Source organism: Crocodylus siamensis, chromosome 8, assembly GCF_052110815.1.
Source record: "Crocodylus siamensis isolate JL-2025a chromosome 8, ASM5211081v1, whole genome shotgun sequence".
Lineage (NCBI taxonomy): Eukaryota > Metazoa > Chordata > Crocodylia > Crocodylidae > Crocodylus > Crocodylus siamensis.
Window position 1 is genome coordinate 76,229,258 of NC_143402.1, and position 17,698 is coordinate 76,246,955.

A 17,698-nucleotide genomic window follows, 5' to 3' on the forward strand; every position below is an offset into this window, starting at 1 on the left:
TAATTTAGACTATCTGACAAGAGAGGAGAAACATTGGGGTTGCCCTCTGGACATTTCCAGCTTGCTTTAGGACTAGTACTAGGAGCCAAAAAACTCTCTGGGCACAAAAATAGAAAGCAAAAATAGAAAAGTAAAGTGCTATTGTCCTATGGCCATGTTTCAGCAAGTAACTTTGAACTGCCCCCTGCATGTAAATATTTGAAGTCTCACTTGGATTCGGGAGGGTGTTTTCTACACAGAATATTTTTCTGCTTTGTGCTGTTGAAATCCTAGCCTGGATGTGCCTGAGTGACTTCAGCAAGCGTCTGGGTTTCAGACCAGGAAGTAAGTGGACAAGTTGCTGATTGGTTGTTACCTGTTTCTCAAGATGCCAACAGCTAGCTAAGCAGAACCTCGGAGTTTGATTATAGGAGCAAATTTGGGTAAATGTTTAACCTGAATCTTTGGAGTTTGTGGCGTTTGCCTGTCTTTATTATTAACTTGACTCATGTTTTTCTTTGCAGTAGTGCAGCTGCAGACACTCAGATAACTAGCTCTTGGAAGAGTGAACAAAGGTAAGGCACTTCATGCTTTATATTGTTGTCATACCTGCAAATTTGAGACAAGTTTCAACTTTCCATGTTTGCTTTTTCTGGTAGGGCAGCACAGTATGTCAGAGCTAACGTCAGCGTTGTGTCAGGGAAGGACAGGACAGCATCCAACTGGTGGTAGAGCCTTCAGAACAAAGGAGACTTTATCTTGCAAAGATGAGAGAGTCTACTTTGGAGCAGGCTGGCTCCAACCCCTATAAAAGAAGTCCCAATGTTGCAAATAGGAACTGTTTTTGCAAAGGTGAAGGAGCAAGAAATGCTGCTCAAAGTCGTGATTTTTTTCTTTTTTGCTGCTGAGGCTTTTAGTAGCATCACATCAAGAGTCTGTTTTAAAGTAGGTCACTAGATAGACCAAGCCATTTAAATCCGAATCCCAGTACACAGATGCAGACATACACCGACACTCGCGTATATGCTCCCCACTGCCAGATCCTTCTCCTTTCATCTTTCTAAACACTTCTTTTTTTCCTCTTACTGGCTTTTAGTCCTACACAGCTCTGGAAAGACCTGACCCCCGTTAAAAGGGAGGGCTGCATTATTTCTCTTGTATTAAGATGTGAGCTGCTTTGAAAAAAGCTTAATGGTGTCTAATTACTGTTTTTGCTGCAGATGTATTTTTCATTTTGCATGGGAAGAAAGGTTCTTTGTAACGAAGCCTCATCTGAACAATACAGAAATAACTAGAACATAGTAACAAGTGTGGTCATGGACACAATAGCTCACAACATTAATTTTTTTATTATCTGGGTGTATGGTAGAGTAGCTGAAAGTGTGCTTGTGTAGAAAGGGCTCACATTACCTCAGCAAGGCATTTTTAAGTGGGGAATGATTTAAATGGTGCTTTGCCAAGGTGAAGTGCCCAAAGAAAATGCAAGTGTCAACGTTGGAACAGAATAGTTAAGAACACTTATAAAGATTTTTGAAGAGTCAATAACACTTTTAAGCCACTCAAAAGTATTAGATAAAACTTGGTGCTCCATTTTAAAGCAATTATTTTCTTGCTTTAAAGAGGAAAGTGGTTTGCAAACATCAGTTTGTTAATGCAGAGCCAGACTTTTCCACGCCTGCTTACCCAGAGTAGCATTTCATTACATGAGTAGCACTACTGATGAAAGTGAGTTGGGGGTGGGGGAGTGGGGTGGGGGTTGTGTTAAAAACAGGGTTAAAGAGAAGCCCAGCAAATCAGGAGAAATTGAGAATGAAACCCTGCTGCCTGCTCCAATCAAATGACTGACTTTCACCCATTTAGGGTTATTGGTTGTACCCGTGTTGGTCTAAGGACATAGGCAGACAAAAGATATCACATCCACTCAAAGAACCTTATCAGACCAACTAAGTAGCTGGAAAAATTGTTCTTTGCAAGCTTTTGGGTGCTTGTGCCTGAAAGCTTGCAGAGAACAATTTTTTCAACTATTTAGTTGGTCTAATAAAAGATATCACCTCTACCCAAAGACCCTTGTCTGCCTTTCACTCTTTTATGTACTCTGCAAAAGGCATCGGGAAGGAATTTTTGGGGTGGGGGGTGATATCTACCTAGCCAGGCTGGGAAGGCGTCCTTGTCTGGTAGGTGTTGTCCAGAGGGGGGTCACCGGCAGGGCCTCTGGGTGGATAGGCGGTGTGGCATGGTGCTGGTCCAGATGGAGAGGAGTCAGTCTTCACTCCCCCTTTTTATGGGACAGACTACCTCTCATCTCCTATGGGGAGGGCCTGTCCAGGCAAGGTCAGTCCTGTTCCAGAGGGCTCCAGATGTTCTTACTGAGCATGTCCAGCACAAGGGTGGGTTGCCTCATCTTTTGTGTCTTGAATGCTGAGGGGGGCTCCAAGGGTTGGGTCCCCTTGGTCCAGGTGTTGGTGCTGATGGTTTGGTCATTCAGAGAGAGCTATTTTTAGATCTACTCACATCGTCTCTCAAGCACCTGCATTCATCCCCATTCATTTAGGAACCAAGTTACATAGGTGGGGTAGGTGTAAGTCGTGGGTTACACAACTGGGCCTGGGGACAGGGTGGCGACTTGACAAACAAAATGGAAATGTGACATGACTTATGCTAACTTACCTATGTAGGCCTAAATCATATAGTACTAGTAAAACAGTAATATAGAACAGTAAAAATCAATATAAACATAATAATTAGACAATATAAGGAAGGAGAAAAAACAAAACAAATACAACTTCCTACCAAAATAAAATGCTGAAGCTTATCCTATGTCTTAGCTCACTTAAACTTATCTATAGCGAATAGAGAGGGAAAGAAAAAGTCAGAAATGGTTGGGGAAGGGGAGGGAATGCATTTTAAAAGAAAAAAAAAGAAAAAACCAGGGGTTTTGCTATAGTACCTTTTAAACATTAAACACGTACAGTTTGTTGGGGAGGATTAGCAAGTTCTCTGATCTTGCACTAGGCATCTTCGCCTCTTCTCTTCTGGCTTTGCAAGAGAGAGGTTACAGTTGCCTTGAATTTCTTGCTCTTGTTCAGGTTGGAGAGGAAACTGCCCACATCAGCCTGAAATAAAGAAAATGGAATTTGTGCCAGTCCCTGTTCTGATTCATGTTTCTAGTGTCGTTAGCAGTAAGACTCATTATGATCATGAGAAGGGAATAACACATGGTTGCTATGGTGACTAACCTGTTTTGTGGTCTAATTTTTAACAGCGCCAAATAGAGCCAGCTTCTGTTACCTTTCTAGTGAATAGCATGGAGATCAATGGGACTACAGGTGGATTAAACTAGTATGCATTGTAAAGATGTCGAGATCTGGTGCAGTGTGACTAAAGAAACCAGAACCATAAAGGTAGAGCAATGCAAGTGAGGAACAGCATTCATTTCAGGATGCACTTATTCCTTTTTAGCTTATGTAAAACATGGAAGGTTGATTAATGAACCACAAAACTGCACCTATTTGCATAGTGGCTAGAGTCAAATACTTCAATTTGAGGAGACATTACAAAATAAGAGGCAGATTTTCTGGAAGAGGGTGAGGTTTGGCAAAAGGAAAAGGAACCTTGTGTTTGTTCAAAGGTAGCGTAGGTCAGAAAAGGCTCAAGTGTCTTATTATTTATCAGGTGTTTAAGATTTGATATGAGGTCAGTGGATTGCAGTCTGTTTCCCGGAGCTGATTTTTCTTTTTTTCTTTGGGTTTATTTGTTTTTTGGGGGTTTTTTTTTGCAGTCTGGCATTTCAACAAAGCACATAAAAGGTGATAACTTGTAGTATATTTGCCTAGTAAATTCTGGATACAACTAAGATGCAAATTAATAGACTGGCGTCAATGTTACGCAGGACTGGCTTAACCAATTTACTGAGGTCTGAACAAAAAGCCGAAGAGTGGATGGGCCACTGAGAGCTGGACTGTTCATTTGATTTTTAAGACAGCTCTTCTAGGATGCTATATATGGATACACATACTTACATATAATTGATCTGGCCTTGGGTCAAGAAGATGGACTAGATGACTGTTTGAGCTCCCTTCCATTCAAAATGTCTACGAGAGTGGAGAAACATCACAAGAGTATCATGGGGAATCTGGACTGTAAAAGGTCCAGGGATAATAATTACTCTTTGCACATGGATGTGCACTAGGGAATTTTATGAAGATGCTCTCAGTCAAAACAGTTGTGTGTCAACTTTACTAATGTTACTAGAAATGGGATCCCAAATTTGGACAATGTTCCAGTGACCTCTGATCTTTTTGCCACTGCGCCATTTAAAGTTGAGTAATTCATAAAAATGTATGAACAGGTTAGACACACACCTGTATAAAATGGCTTAAATAGAGATAATCCTGACTTTAGTAGGGTTGGACTACATGACCTTCTGAGGTCCCTTCCAGCCCTACCTTGCATTGCTGCTCTGCATAGAATGATAGAAAATGCAAATCATGATGGGCATCATTCCCCAGCACTGCCACGGCTGTATGTAACTAACTGCTTGCTTACATGTTTCATTTCAGATCTTCACATCACTCATATCTTATAGTCTTTTCCTCACAAGATCCCATTGGCTTGTAGCATCCTACAATAAACAATAGTTGGAAAAAAACCCATACCTCAAAACAAAACCCCAAACCCTGTAAAAATCCATGAAATGACCAAGCTTCCCTTTACATAATCTAATTATATTAAAATAAATGGAATTATGTTTCTTTTCTTTTTTTTTTTTTAAGTCAGTAAATTCCAGAAGAGGATTTTTCCAGTGTTTACAATGTGCTTAAAAACTTATAAGATGGGCACCTACTTAATTTGTGATTTTGTAGATTTCACAGAAAAAGCAAATGCAAGGATTGTTCACAAGATCTGCAAAATCATCAACAACAAAAAACTTCATAAAAATAAAATTCTGGCTCCCCAGTGGTACAAAGCCAGTGGTCCTCACTGCCAGGAGGGGAAGGCACTGGTTGGCAGGTGGTCCAGAGGACAGCAGACAAGATGGTGGCTGCCCCCTTGCCCCTCCTACCCCCCTCATTGGGGCCTCTCTGCCAATCAGTGCCAAGGGGAGGGGTGGCATGAAGGGTAGCCAGCAAACAAGATGGCAGCTTCCCTCTCATCCTTCCTCTCCTTGCCAGGACCTTTTCCCCCATTAGCACCAAGGGGTATGGCCACACAAAGATGGCTGCTGCCCCCTCATCCCTCTTCCTCCCCCTCTGTCAATCAGCACTGAGGAGGGGGCCTCTCTGCCAATCAGAGCTGAGGAGTAGATCCCATGGTGAAATGCCCACGAAGTTGGCTCTGTGCACCGTGAGTGGGCTGTGAAAAACCTTTGTCTTGCCATGCTTGAGGTAGGTCCCTACTTAAAGCATGCCACCAAATGCAGATTCATGCCGAGCCTGAGAGCATGGTCTACGGCACTCTTTGATCCCAGCTGCTCAGTGCAGATTTTTCATCTTAATCACTATTGCTGGGGTGTAGCCGTGTGTGTCCCAGAGCTGCTGGTTTGATTACACAGAAGGGGCGGATGCGCATTCCTGGTTGGGGCATTTTGTTAAGCAAGTGTAGGCTGAAAATCCCACTGGACAGGATTTTACTTCTAGTTGTTGGCAAAACATGCTGGCATTTTCTGAAAAGCTCTTACAAAGCTGCTGTCATCACTGCACCGTCCTTTTAGGGCTCTGTTCTACCGTGAAGTCTTAGCCAAGTTATAGCCAAACCATAGGCACATTGCTACGAGCCCTATTAGGGCAACTTTTGGATCTCCTCTGGGGAGGTAGAATGACTCTGAACTCCTTGGTGCACAAGGAAAGGGTTTCACTTCATGGGGTGCAGCTCACTTCTCTGACTGTGGTGCTTCTACTCCTTACTCTGGCGGCCTAATGCAAATTTACATGCGTAGGATGCCCATGGGTCCATCATGGAGAAGCGAATCTCACCCTAAGGAGGAGCTTTCACATAAGTCAGCTCTCAATGTATCCTTAAGTAATGATGCCATCAAGGCTGGATTGAAGGATTCTCATTCAAATCAATGAAAAGTCTCCCCCTAATTTCACTGGGAACTGTGTTGGGAACTGATCCTGCTTATAACAACCATAAAGAAAGGATGTTCCTTGGACAGATTGATCTCTTAAGATGCCCTATGGTGAAGGTTGTCTGGCCATTACATAATAGGCAGAGCATGGAAAATTTAAGAAAGCACTAGGTCATCTGAAAGTAGGAAAATTAAACAGAGATTAGCGAGGGCCAACCACATCGTGTAATCTAACCTTCTAAATTGCATACCTTTCTATAACAATCAGAGCCAGGCAGACAGCCATTTGGCGATAACACCTACTCAAGAAGATAGCACTTAGTTTTGAACAGCAGTAGCAAATCACCTCAGACTTTTATGAGACTTCATTTGATAACCCAAATCTATTTCCACCAGTAAGCAAACAAAGCATTATAGTATTCTTATATTTTGAAACAGAAAATAAATAACGCAGACAGCAGTGAGTCATAGATAAGATTATTTCACACGCTTTTGAAAGCCTTTCTAATCGATGGAGTGCAAAAACTCTGGTATGGGGATGCATGATAAATCCTTGCAGGGCTTTATAATATCAATGTCCAAAATGATGTTCTGTTACATCCAAGGAAGTCAGCCTATTCGGCATTAATAGGTTTTATCTAAAGCATTTAAACTTTCCAACATTTGTATGAGTGTGTGTGTGTGTGTGTGTGTGTGTGTGTGTGTGTGTGTGTGTGAGTGAGAGAGAGAGAGAGAGAGAGAGAGAGAGAGAGAGAGAGAGAGAGAGAGAGAAGTTTAAGATGACTGAGAAATATTTCTGGCTTTGAGAAGCCTTGGAGAACACCATTTTTTTTTAAATGCAGGGATGATATTTCGGTTTTTCTAGTTCTTAATCTGCTCTGCACAGTGCTCCACTGTGTCAAACACAAAGACACAGACCTCTATTGGAGGAAGACAAATACAGCTCTTTAAGCAAACTTAGTGTTAGAGTTCAGGATTTTTTTTCTTTTTTATAATAAGCACAGCATTCATTTCCCTATCTTTGCACAAGGGTGTTTTTCTGGCTAGCTGTGATTATATTCCAGAAAATAGTAATAAAGAAAATAGGGGCAGTATTTCAGTCTTGAGTTTCAACTGGGTCTTACTGGACTCCATTTTTTGCATCTGCAAATAATTTAGCCTACATTTTTTGGCAACATGAAGGTGCCTAGATAGCTAATCACTGTCTGTGATTGTAGGAATGATGGGTGGAAAAAAGCAAGCATGATTATTTGAAGGCAAAAACATTGGAGATGTAAAAACTGAGGCTGGAAACGAGACCCCTGGCTTACAAGAGAATGTCAAATCTCTCTACAAACTAGGAAGAAAACAGTGTTCTGATCCTCACAGGAGCATGTCTTCAGACTACATAGTTTGCTCACTTTCATTTTTATTATTTTCTGTAGAAAATTGCATTAGGAAAGGGAAGGAAATGCAGCATTTTATTGAAAAGTTTGAAAAAATCTTTGGCTAGTATCAACAGGATAATGAAACAACTAAGGACATTTTATCATTTTGCAGAATCTTTCCCAAGGAACAGAAGAAGAGACTAGTTTGGCCATAACACTGGCAGGTTTTCAAAAGTGAACATTTCACCAATTCTTTTTTTTTTTTTTGGTAACAAGCTGCATTTGCTGTTAGGATCAAATGCCATTTCACTGGAGCTCAAATTCACAAAATCCCTTCAGAGTATTTGTTTTCAGGTGCAAGATCATGTGAAACCTAACATGGTTTGAGGTTTTTCTCCCCCCCCACCCCTCACCCCTTTGGCTTGAAAAGAATGAGATACTCCTATTCCATATGAAGGAAAAATGAGAAAACATCTAACCGAGACTAACCAAGTGAACTCAGCATGTATGCTTAAGATTGTGGCTAGAGCAGGTGTGCTTTATAACTAAGCGTGCGATGATAACCGGGACGAGAATTTAGTTGGATTTCCTTATTATCAGCTTGTTGTTGCTCTCCTTCAAAGCCGTGCTGTTCCAGATTGACGAGAGACCTACATTTCTGAATGATCCTCTTTCCTTTATCTTTGCTCCTGCGGTACATTTGTGGTGCTGAATGGATAGCGCCCACTCAGACAACGGTTAGGGACCTTTCTTTATCTTAATTAGGCCCCGGACCTAGGCACAAGTGAGCTGTATGCTTATTAATCTATAATGACTGTTCTGCTTGTTAAACAAAGTGCGACTAGAGTACGTGTCCCGATGACCACACGTACCAGAGCTGGCATTCAGCTGCATCTTGCAGATGAGAATAAAACTGGCACTTTGGGCCAATGTCACCAGTGATGCTTCTAAGAGCGGTTTTTAAATGCAAAATTATGACAGCCCATCTAAAATGTCTGAAGTGCACAGCAGCCTATAGCACGAATGCAGTTAAGGGTCATTTATAGCTAATGACATCCCAGGGAGTGATGTGGCCAGAATTATGTTCAACTACCATTGACTTCCCAGACCGAATGACCAGGTGCCCAGTTATCGCCTGGTGAAGGGCAAGGTGGCCTTGGATTTATGGTTGGTTTGGAGCTCAAGCTCACATTTCTTAAACTAAAGCAAGAGGCCTTAATCGCTTTGCTACCACATCCTGCTAAAATGCATACTCAATCCAAAGTCCGTCCAGACCAACTGCACTTTGCTGACTTGATTTCCTTCCAATCAGGGTCAATTATTATAATCTTAATTACCATAGTACTTGTACTGCAGTAACATGCAGGAGCCCCTGCCATGAAACAGTAACCCTCTTTGATGCTATACAGGCCCATCAAGTGTGATGGTCCCCACTCTGAATCATTAGTACTTTAATTAGTTATGATATGCATTTGCTCTTATCCTAAATTGCTACAGGGTGATTTTATAGATCATTAGGCAGCTCCTGCATTCTGCTGAGGCAACAGATAAACCCAGTGTGGCTCCCTTTATTCAGTCCTGCCCAGGATTTATATAGTTGTTAGCTTGGCTTTGGGATGAATGGGGCTATAGGACAATCCCATATGATTTGGATCATCACTGTCAGAAGTTATACAGAATAAGATTCAGACAAGAAGAAGAAACATTGAAACTAGCCCTGGCAGGTGTTTATAGATGGGAAGGAACAGGTGATTGCAACAACCACTTCTAATCAGCATCAATAGCAGCACTGACTTCTTTGGAAAGAGGAGAAGAGCATGGCCCTTACCAAATCGCACTCCAGGCCATGCTGGATGCAGAGAAAGCAGATGCTCCAGCATCCCCTTCGAAAAGAAACAGAAGAGTTTGCACCTGAGAAGCTCTGGGAAAAAATGGGAGAGAATTTCAGACTCACTTACGGAGTTTAGAAGAACACGTGCCAGTAAAAGCCCATGACTCTGGTGCTCCTAGTGCCTTAGGCATTTTGGAGAAAATGTCCCTAAAAAGGTCTCACAAGAATCAGTGAACATTTCCTGGAACTCCAGGAGCCAACTATGGCATTGGTCGGAGTTTGCCTCGGTTTACCAGGTACCACATTTGAATTCTCTTTCCCTGCTACGGGGTGTCTGAGCCAGTCTCAAAGTCGGCCTGACATCTCTCTTGATACAGGGTCACAGATGAGAAAATAGAGAATTACAAGGTTGGAGGAATTAGGTTTCCAATGTCTGTCTACTAGAATAAGCCTGAAGCTTCAATACTGGCTGCATTTATTCAGGCAATCACATTCCCTTTCCAAGGCTAATTCACATGAATACTGTGTTCGGAAGCCGAATTGACAAGGAATCCATCTCCATAAACATGTATAAGGTTCCAGGCCAGGAGAATAGCAATTAATTGATGAGGAGGATTATATCTATATGACAATTATAGCAAAGCTAAGGTTGGCTTTCTTTGAAAGACTTCGTTATAAATTTCCAGGTCCTGGGCTGCTCAGAAAAAGCCCTTTGTTTATGGGCAAGAAACCATATTGCTTTTGCATGTATTTATTTTCATATTCTGCAAATGTACCTTGTGAAAGCAATTTGATCCTCGTGAAGCAGTTCCCTAAGCTATATGTGAATTGACTGAGATCTCATTAATTTAACCCAGATCTCCAGAGTCACACTTCAGTGCCTTCACTGCTAGAACATCCTCTCTCTCTCTGACTGCTCTTTGCTGACTATTCATAGAGAGTAAAGTTGAATATTGAAGTCCCTTTATGTGTATTTAGACTACTCGGTTTTAAGACTCCAAGAGCAAATTAGAAAATTACATTAAATTATAACACAGAAACTGGCTCATCTTTTATTGTTGCAGTAATTGTTCAGCTTCTTAAGTATTAATAGTTAATCTCTGTTCCCTTCAGACGGCTGGTTGCTGGCTTAGGTAAAATGAATGAATGCTCCCTCTAAACCCTGTGTAAATCAATGGGTGTCTTTCTACTGATTTCTATCAGACCTGGCTTTAGTCTCCCCATCACCGTAATAGGTGAAAGCCTAATATCAACTAACGTTGTCCTCACAGCACCCGAATGAAGCAGAGGGATATTATCATGTCACCTTTACAGATGGAGAACCTGGGCAGAGAGAGATTGTACAAGGTCACCTTGTGCTCAAGTCAGGTCTCCCGAGTCCTGTATCAGTGTGGTCTCCATACAGACCTCTTCCCAGCTTGAGGTTGGCATTTACCAAGAGCAGTCTTACGTCGCTGGAGGATGCTACCCCATTGCTATCACTGGGTGACACTGTTCATAGGGAGCGTATGTGAGAGCTGCCCTCCTGTCGTAATGGCCGGACTCTAAACATGAATAGGACTCCAGGAGAAAATTAGGAAAGAAAAGGCACAGCTGCTTTATGAGCAGAACTTAACCGTGCTGAAATTTTTATTAAGGAACCAAACCTTTGCCCTTTTATATTTTAACACACTCTTTCTTTATAGAGTATAACGTAAGGATATTAGATTAGTTTGATCCTGGTTCTTATTATAGGTCCGGTAGATGGGAATTCAGTTCCCCTCCTTCTGTTTGGTATTCTTAGATGTCAAATCAAAGTCCAGGTGCTGCACAAGCCCATTTCCTCTCTTCAGTGTTTTATTTTTCCCAGCCCTATAATTCCCCCCAGGAAACCAGAGAAATGTTAATTTCTTACATTTTTTCCCCTTTTATTAAAGTAACAGCTCTGGCCATTTAAACAATCAAGCACATGTTCTTGTGCTGTCTGCACCTTCTGCTCTCCATAAATGGTGATGTGGTAAGAAAAACCATGAAGGAAAGTAAGGAAATGACATTAACCTTTTCCATCTGATAAATAAGGGCTCTATTCAGCTGCAGTAATCTACATCCCTCCCCAGAGACCCAGGTAATTTAATACCTAAGGGCTCAGTTCATTTAAAATTATTTCCACACTGGCCAGATGATTTCTTGGTGAATTATTCAAGTGCAGGGTTGAATTATTCTCCCTTATGCAGCAATGGATGGAGAGAGTTGACTTTCTGGATGTCCCAGGCTTATTGTCTTATTGAGGGGTCCCTTTGGCATCCACAGGGCTTCTGACCTGATCTTGTGGTCACTGAAATTCATAGGAGCTTTGGCACTTACTTCAGTGGACAATGGCACGCATCTTGCTCGTCTCATTTACTGTCCTCACCTATAGGCTATGGACTTCATGCACCCACAGCTTATCACAAGAAATGGGAAACATGCGCTACAGACCGGTGGGAAGTGAGAGCATGTGTTGGTCTGGCCTGCTTACAGCTTTGATCTGCCAGTGCAAACTCAGCTGTACGGGTGCCTTGTGTTAAAGAAGCTATTACAAGGTGGGAAGGAGAAAGAAATGGGTCACTGACTGTTGAGTGCTGCCTCTTATCAACCCAAAGTCCTTGCACTTCTGTATGTTAAAATCTCTCCCTGCACTGGGGAAGTTGGGAGGCAGATGTGTCTTTTTCTACTCCAGTTTAATGGAGAAGGACATGGAAATCAATGGGAATTTCAAAGCAACGTTTGGGTCTTTTGAAAACATAGGACTTAATTCTTTACCTGTACGTTATTTAGGGTCTGAGCCAAAGCATGTTCAAATCAAGGGAAATCTTTTCATTAACTTTAAGTGGGCTTTGGCTCAGACTCTTAGCTTGTGGCACATAGTCATTAAAGAACAAGCCTGACTAATTAAGCATAATAAACCCAGGTTTTAAGAAGCTTCGCAGCCTCTCCAGCGCTGAAATGATCCATGCTTTGAGGGTGCATTATTAGGATGCCTTGAACAAACAGGAAAAGCGAGAAGTCTGACCTCTATATAACATTTAATTTCATTGTCTTTGCAGAATGATTTTTGAATCGTGCAACAGCTCCGCAAAGTATTCTGGGGTGGATCGAACTGGGTAGAAGTCAGCATCCTTCCCTTGCCACCAACTGGTCTGTCAAGATCTGGTGTGCCAATTGTAAAAGTTGCAGTGGATCAAATCCTTTGAACACTTAGTTAATTCTGCAGATTTCCCTCTTCCCCTCTGTGCTAGACATTAGGGCAGGACTCGAGGCTGCTAAACCTTGTACAGCCATAGCAATGAGCTCTTACCTTGTATACCCTCTGGCAAAGCAGCAGTGCATGCAACTCCAATTCATTAGCATTTAAGCTTGGAGCTGCTGGTGAATCCTGTTCTGTCTGGATTCATTTAGCTGGATCCACCAGAAGAGCCACTTCCAAACATTTCCCTGATCCCCCTTTACATCTAAAGTAGGGAACTGAATATAATCTGGAAGAGTTGTCTGACACAAGAAAAGATGGGGAGAGAAGGCATTTGAGTGAAAATGAAAAACCAGGGACAGAAACCAATGAGTTACTATATGAACCAAAGAGGCTGAGCTGGTGAGGAATGGCATCATAACATTTGACGTATGCTGATGCTATGTGTAATATGGATTATAGGTCACAGTGGTGGCATCGAGGTGAGAAGGCTTTATTCTCCTTGCATTGGGAGATTTGTGGCTTACCAAAAAAGAAAATACTGGATCTGGAAATGAGAAGTTTTGGGGCTCAACTCTTCATATAGTCCAAAACGAAGTTAATGAAGATTCACTGGTTTGAAACAGATGAGGGTCCAGCCCTGCCTAGACAGTGTTTGTACAGCACATTCTGGTCAAAGAGTTTATGATCAGGGTTTATACAGAGATATATAAATAATCTATTATGTCTTTCCTTGGGGGTATGGTGGAGGAAGAACAAGGAGGAGGTATGGTGATAGGTCACGGCTACATATTTAATAGCATGTCATGGAAGCTGTGGAGAGCCACATCCCGCCTTTTTAATTAACACCTCCGTGTATGACAATGTGAAAGGTAACTGCTGCTCAGCTCTTTTGATGGCTCATCACAAAGAAGGCAAGATCAGAGGGGTAAACTTTTCTGTGAAAATACGATTTAAAGTTTAGAACAGAAGTTGTTCACACTGAGCACGTCTACATGAGATGCTAACTGCACAGTAGCCTAATAACACTGCATAGTAGTGTGCCAGGCAAAAACCATGCTAATCCTCTACTGTGCAGTAATATTAGGCTACTGTGCAGTTAGCATCATTAAAAACCTGTGCGCTAGTGCTACTGCGCAGTAGTGCGCGTTACTGTGCATTGACTTAGTACTTCGTTAACCAAGTCCTAAACTTAATGCACAGTAACTACAGTGCATTAATGAATGTGTAGACGCGCCCAGTGACAGTCTCAAGAACCAGACCCCCTTGTAGCGCAAGCAGTACAAGGCAATTTGTCTGGGCCCTTTTGCTTCAGGGTTTAAGCCAGTCTGTAATTGTTAGAGATGAGAATGGGAACTTCTTTGTGGCAAATATATATCCTGTGGGGTTTCGTCAATACTTTCTGGAACATCTGGTATTGGTCACTGGCAGAGCCAGGACCTACTAGTTAGCCCTAGGATCTGATCCAGTTTGGCAGTTCCCATGCTTCTCTGGTTTTGTCCGTGAATTTCTGATTTTCCAGCTTGTCATTACCAAAGCAGGGACAAAGCTAAGGTGCATCGTGATCAACCACATTAATTCTTGAGTCAGGAGGACAGACCAGTGAAAACACAGGAAGAAACTGAAGGCAATAAGCTGGAAGCAACATGGGCCGAAATGACCATGGGTCAGAGGATTCTGTCCCCCAAAATTTGGCTGGAAAGACCAGTCTAAGCGACGGATTCATCAGAGCTTCTCTGAGAGTAGAAAAGGGAGTCTAGCAACGGAAGTACAGGAACTGGCGCATTTCTGCTGGAGGTTGCGAGCGTGTGCGACTATGTACGAGTAATTTAGGGAGCCTGCTAAGGGACAGTGCACCTTCCCCTTTCCCTCTGTGCTGTCTCCTGGCATTAAGCCTGACAATTTGGTGTTGATATGAGGCAGAAGGGAGAATGAGAGAATATTTCCCCCCAAGACAATAGAGAGCTTTGTTTATCACAAGCAATTCTGTAGGGCTGGAAGGTGACATATGATGTCTTTCCTAATAGTTTTACTGTCTAGGAAGCATGGAAGCCATGCTGATGGATAGGATTTCCTTTCCTCTCTACTTGTTTACTCTTGGCACTGCTTCTGCCAACATCTGCTTCTTTAAAATAACCTGTTTAGTGCCTGGGGGGAGCAAGGAGCCATGCCACAATCCTCAGAGAAGGCAGGAGACAGACTGAAGCAATGGCCCTTAGATTATTATTTGCAGAGCAAACAGACCTACTGTTTGCTGTGGATATGTGGAGAGCATATTGCTGCTTATTTGATGCTGGTTGCTTCTCTTTGGGCCCGGCTACTAAATGGCATTAATATGTTCCTCTGGGATCGTATCCATGGGGCAATTGCAATACTGGCCACAGAGATGTCCTGAGTGTCTGGAGCACAGGGGAAGCCATTTGTGCAGTCATAGGGGCTAGGGACAGACATTACACATAAACCAATTTACATGAATGGAAACTCGTTTAAACCTGTAACAGAGCAGATGTTCAGTGCCCATAAACCAGTTGGAAAATGGTTGAAACCACAGTTTGAGATAAACCTGGCTGAATCTCATCTCAGACTTAACTGATTTGGGTCAAACTGGTTTATGCAAATGTTTGTCCCAGACCAGAGAGAGGGGTTGGCCAAATGATCATTAATTGTGGCCCATTTAGCATTACAGGAAAGAGAAAGTCCCCCATTTCCTATCCATGGTAATCTTATCTCCTGGGTACTTCTCCTCCTCCCCACCCTGGGGTGGGGGAGGTGACACCGAGTGACACAACAAGCTTTTACCAGGGTGAGGGAGTTTATTTTGTAGATACAGCTCTTCAGAGTGTCCTAGAAAGCTTTTCTGTTGGGGGAAGATTAAAGAGGAAAGCACTTTTGCAAAAGGAGAAGAGCAGGGGAAAGCTTCAGACTGCCAACGGGAGAGGTGAGTGGAAGTGATCCTGCTGGCTAGTCACGGGGAGAGAAGGCAGAAATGGAAAGGGGGATTTGGGGGGTGGGGAGAGGGATGGTCTTTAACCTCTGTGGTCTGCAGAGTGTTAAAACCTTGGCCTTGCAGCTCATTCTTTAGGCTTCTTCCTGATGGGCCTTATAGGCTCTGAGCACCGCTGGTATAAATTGGGAGCAACCTGCTGGAGACTGCTGAGTTGCATGGATTTCAACAAGGTGTAAAACAAGCCTTGAGCTTGTTGACTCATTTTCTAATACTGACAATGGCTTCTGAAGTGTGGGCAGATAAGGAGACAGCCCACCACTGTCACTTTGGCTCTGACCTTCCAACGGATACTGGACCTGTGAAGTGATATGCTAATGTGGAGCCGCGCTGATGCCGGTGGGGCTAGCTCCACCGTATGCTGTCAGCTGCAAGAGGTACCACAGTGGTATGTACTTTAGAAATGTCAAAAGATAGCTGGACCAAGTCTCTTTGCCTCCACTTCTACTTTCTGTCATTGTGCATGTAGAGCTGGGGTGATTTTTCAACAGGTCCATTACCTTGTATTGGTCGACACTGAAATTCATCTGCCATTTTTTTGCTCCCTCACTTAGCTTGGGAAGATCTTTCTGCAGCTCCTCTTTTCTCCTCTTATGGAAAAGCAGTCTCATTGTCCTTGTTGGCCAGCAGGAAGGAATTGCATATTGTGGCCCTCTGAGGAGTTTTAGTTTGCTGCCCTACAGCTGAGGAGCGAAGCACTGGGCTCCGCGCAGCTCATGGGCTGAGCAGGAAGCCCATGCAGGCAGCCTGGCAGCAGCCTGGGAAGGCAGGTTCTGCTCAAGAAAAGCAGCGAGACTGATCTTATTTTTTTCCCCTCTGGAGCCTGCCTGAGCTGTGTAGGGGCCTGGTGCTTCCCTCCACAGCTGCAGTGCCTCCAGGGACTGCCCGGGCTGGAGAGCCAGGTAAGTGCACAGGTATGTGCGTGGGGGTTTAAAGGTCCCTAAATTGAAGTGGTGTTTTAAAAACCCACCACTTCAATTTAGGGCCCCTGTTTCATCTACACACGCCCCAAAAACTGACTTCATGTCCTGCAGAGCAATGGTTTCTTCTTTGAGGGTTCTCACCCAAATAGCGACCAGACCTAAACCTCCTTTCTTCATGAGATCTGATGAGATCACAGCCCACATCAAAGCAAATATGGGGAAAACACCAGAATTGTTTAGACCATTCCTATTAAACACACATTCATAAAAACACATTGATGGCTCATGCATTTTGGAGGTTCAATTCAAAGGCTCCAGCCACTGGTTTGAGTAGCAACCCATATCCATTTGTGTCTGCAAAAATGGGTCTGAAATTCCTGCCTGGACAAAAACATGTTGTGATTTCCAGTGCATCCTGATTTGGGTTAGGTTGCGGTATGAAAAAACAGCCATTTGATGGTGTTTCCTTTGTCACATCTGATTTTAATCCTCAGTGGAGCTCAGAGAGGTGTGACTCATGCAAACATGGACTGAACTCCCCCATTCCCCACAAATAACTTGAGACTTTAATTTATGAGACTTCAAAAAAAATAGAAAAGGAGAAGAAAGGTTTAGGCTGTCTCTTGTTTATGCCTGTGTAAAGCTGTGCAAACCCAGTTAAAAGACAAAATGTTGGTGTGACTGGGTTTCAGGTGGAGGTGCAGTTGTCGTGGTAATAATCCGAGGTGAAATCTGAACCCTTTGAGCAAGCAGGGGAATGTGGTTCAACATGTATGACAATGGGTCAAAGAACTTGAAAGGTCAAAAAATACAATCCGGGTGCAAGAGCAATTATTTGTGATTTACTGCCATTGTGTCATCCGGTTGATGCAGTTCCTGAAAACTCTGATGCTTGGGACGGTCTTTAAATGAGAGTTAAACAAAATGTGCTTAGTGGAAAAGCTGCAAAACATCATTTATCATTTTGTTTTTCAAATCAAGCTGAGAGAGATTGTACGTCTTGGGGTGCCGGTAACAAGATTCTCCTGGCAGGTGAAATTCAACCTCTTTGGCCAAAACCCAAATGCATAGGCTGTGTGCTGGGAACAAAAAATGGTCCGTAGGACTAAGGGCCCCATTCGGTGTTGAGTGCTTTGGCCCCAGTCCAGTGAGTGACTTGCACATGGGCTAAGCTTGTTCCCAGTGGCTTCAAAGGGAGTACTTGTCTCCTTAAAGTTAATCATGTCTGCAAGGACTTTGCTGGAGCAGGGCCAGGTGGTTCAGCACTTTGCACAATTGATCCCAAAGCTGAAGGGATAAAAGAAAATGCAGTATCCAATGTA

At 43.0% G+C, this 17,698-nt stretch overlaps 1 protein-coding gene across 1 annotated transcript in view; it reads left to right on the top strand.

The window, feature by feature from the left end:
- The first annotated feature begins 330 nt into the window (after positions 1 to 330).
- Positions 331 to 17,698, top strand: part of KCNJ16 (potassium inwardly rectifying channel subfamily J member 16) — a 35,665-nt gene continuing 18,297 nt past the window's right edge. Inside the window, exons 1-2 of the mRNA XM_090060991.1 lie at positions 331 to 422; positions 504 to 554. The gene's annotated coding sequence lies outside the window, so the exon portion shown is untranslated. The remainder of the gene's footprint in view (positions 423 to 503; positions 555 to 17,698) is intronic.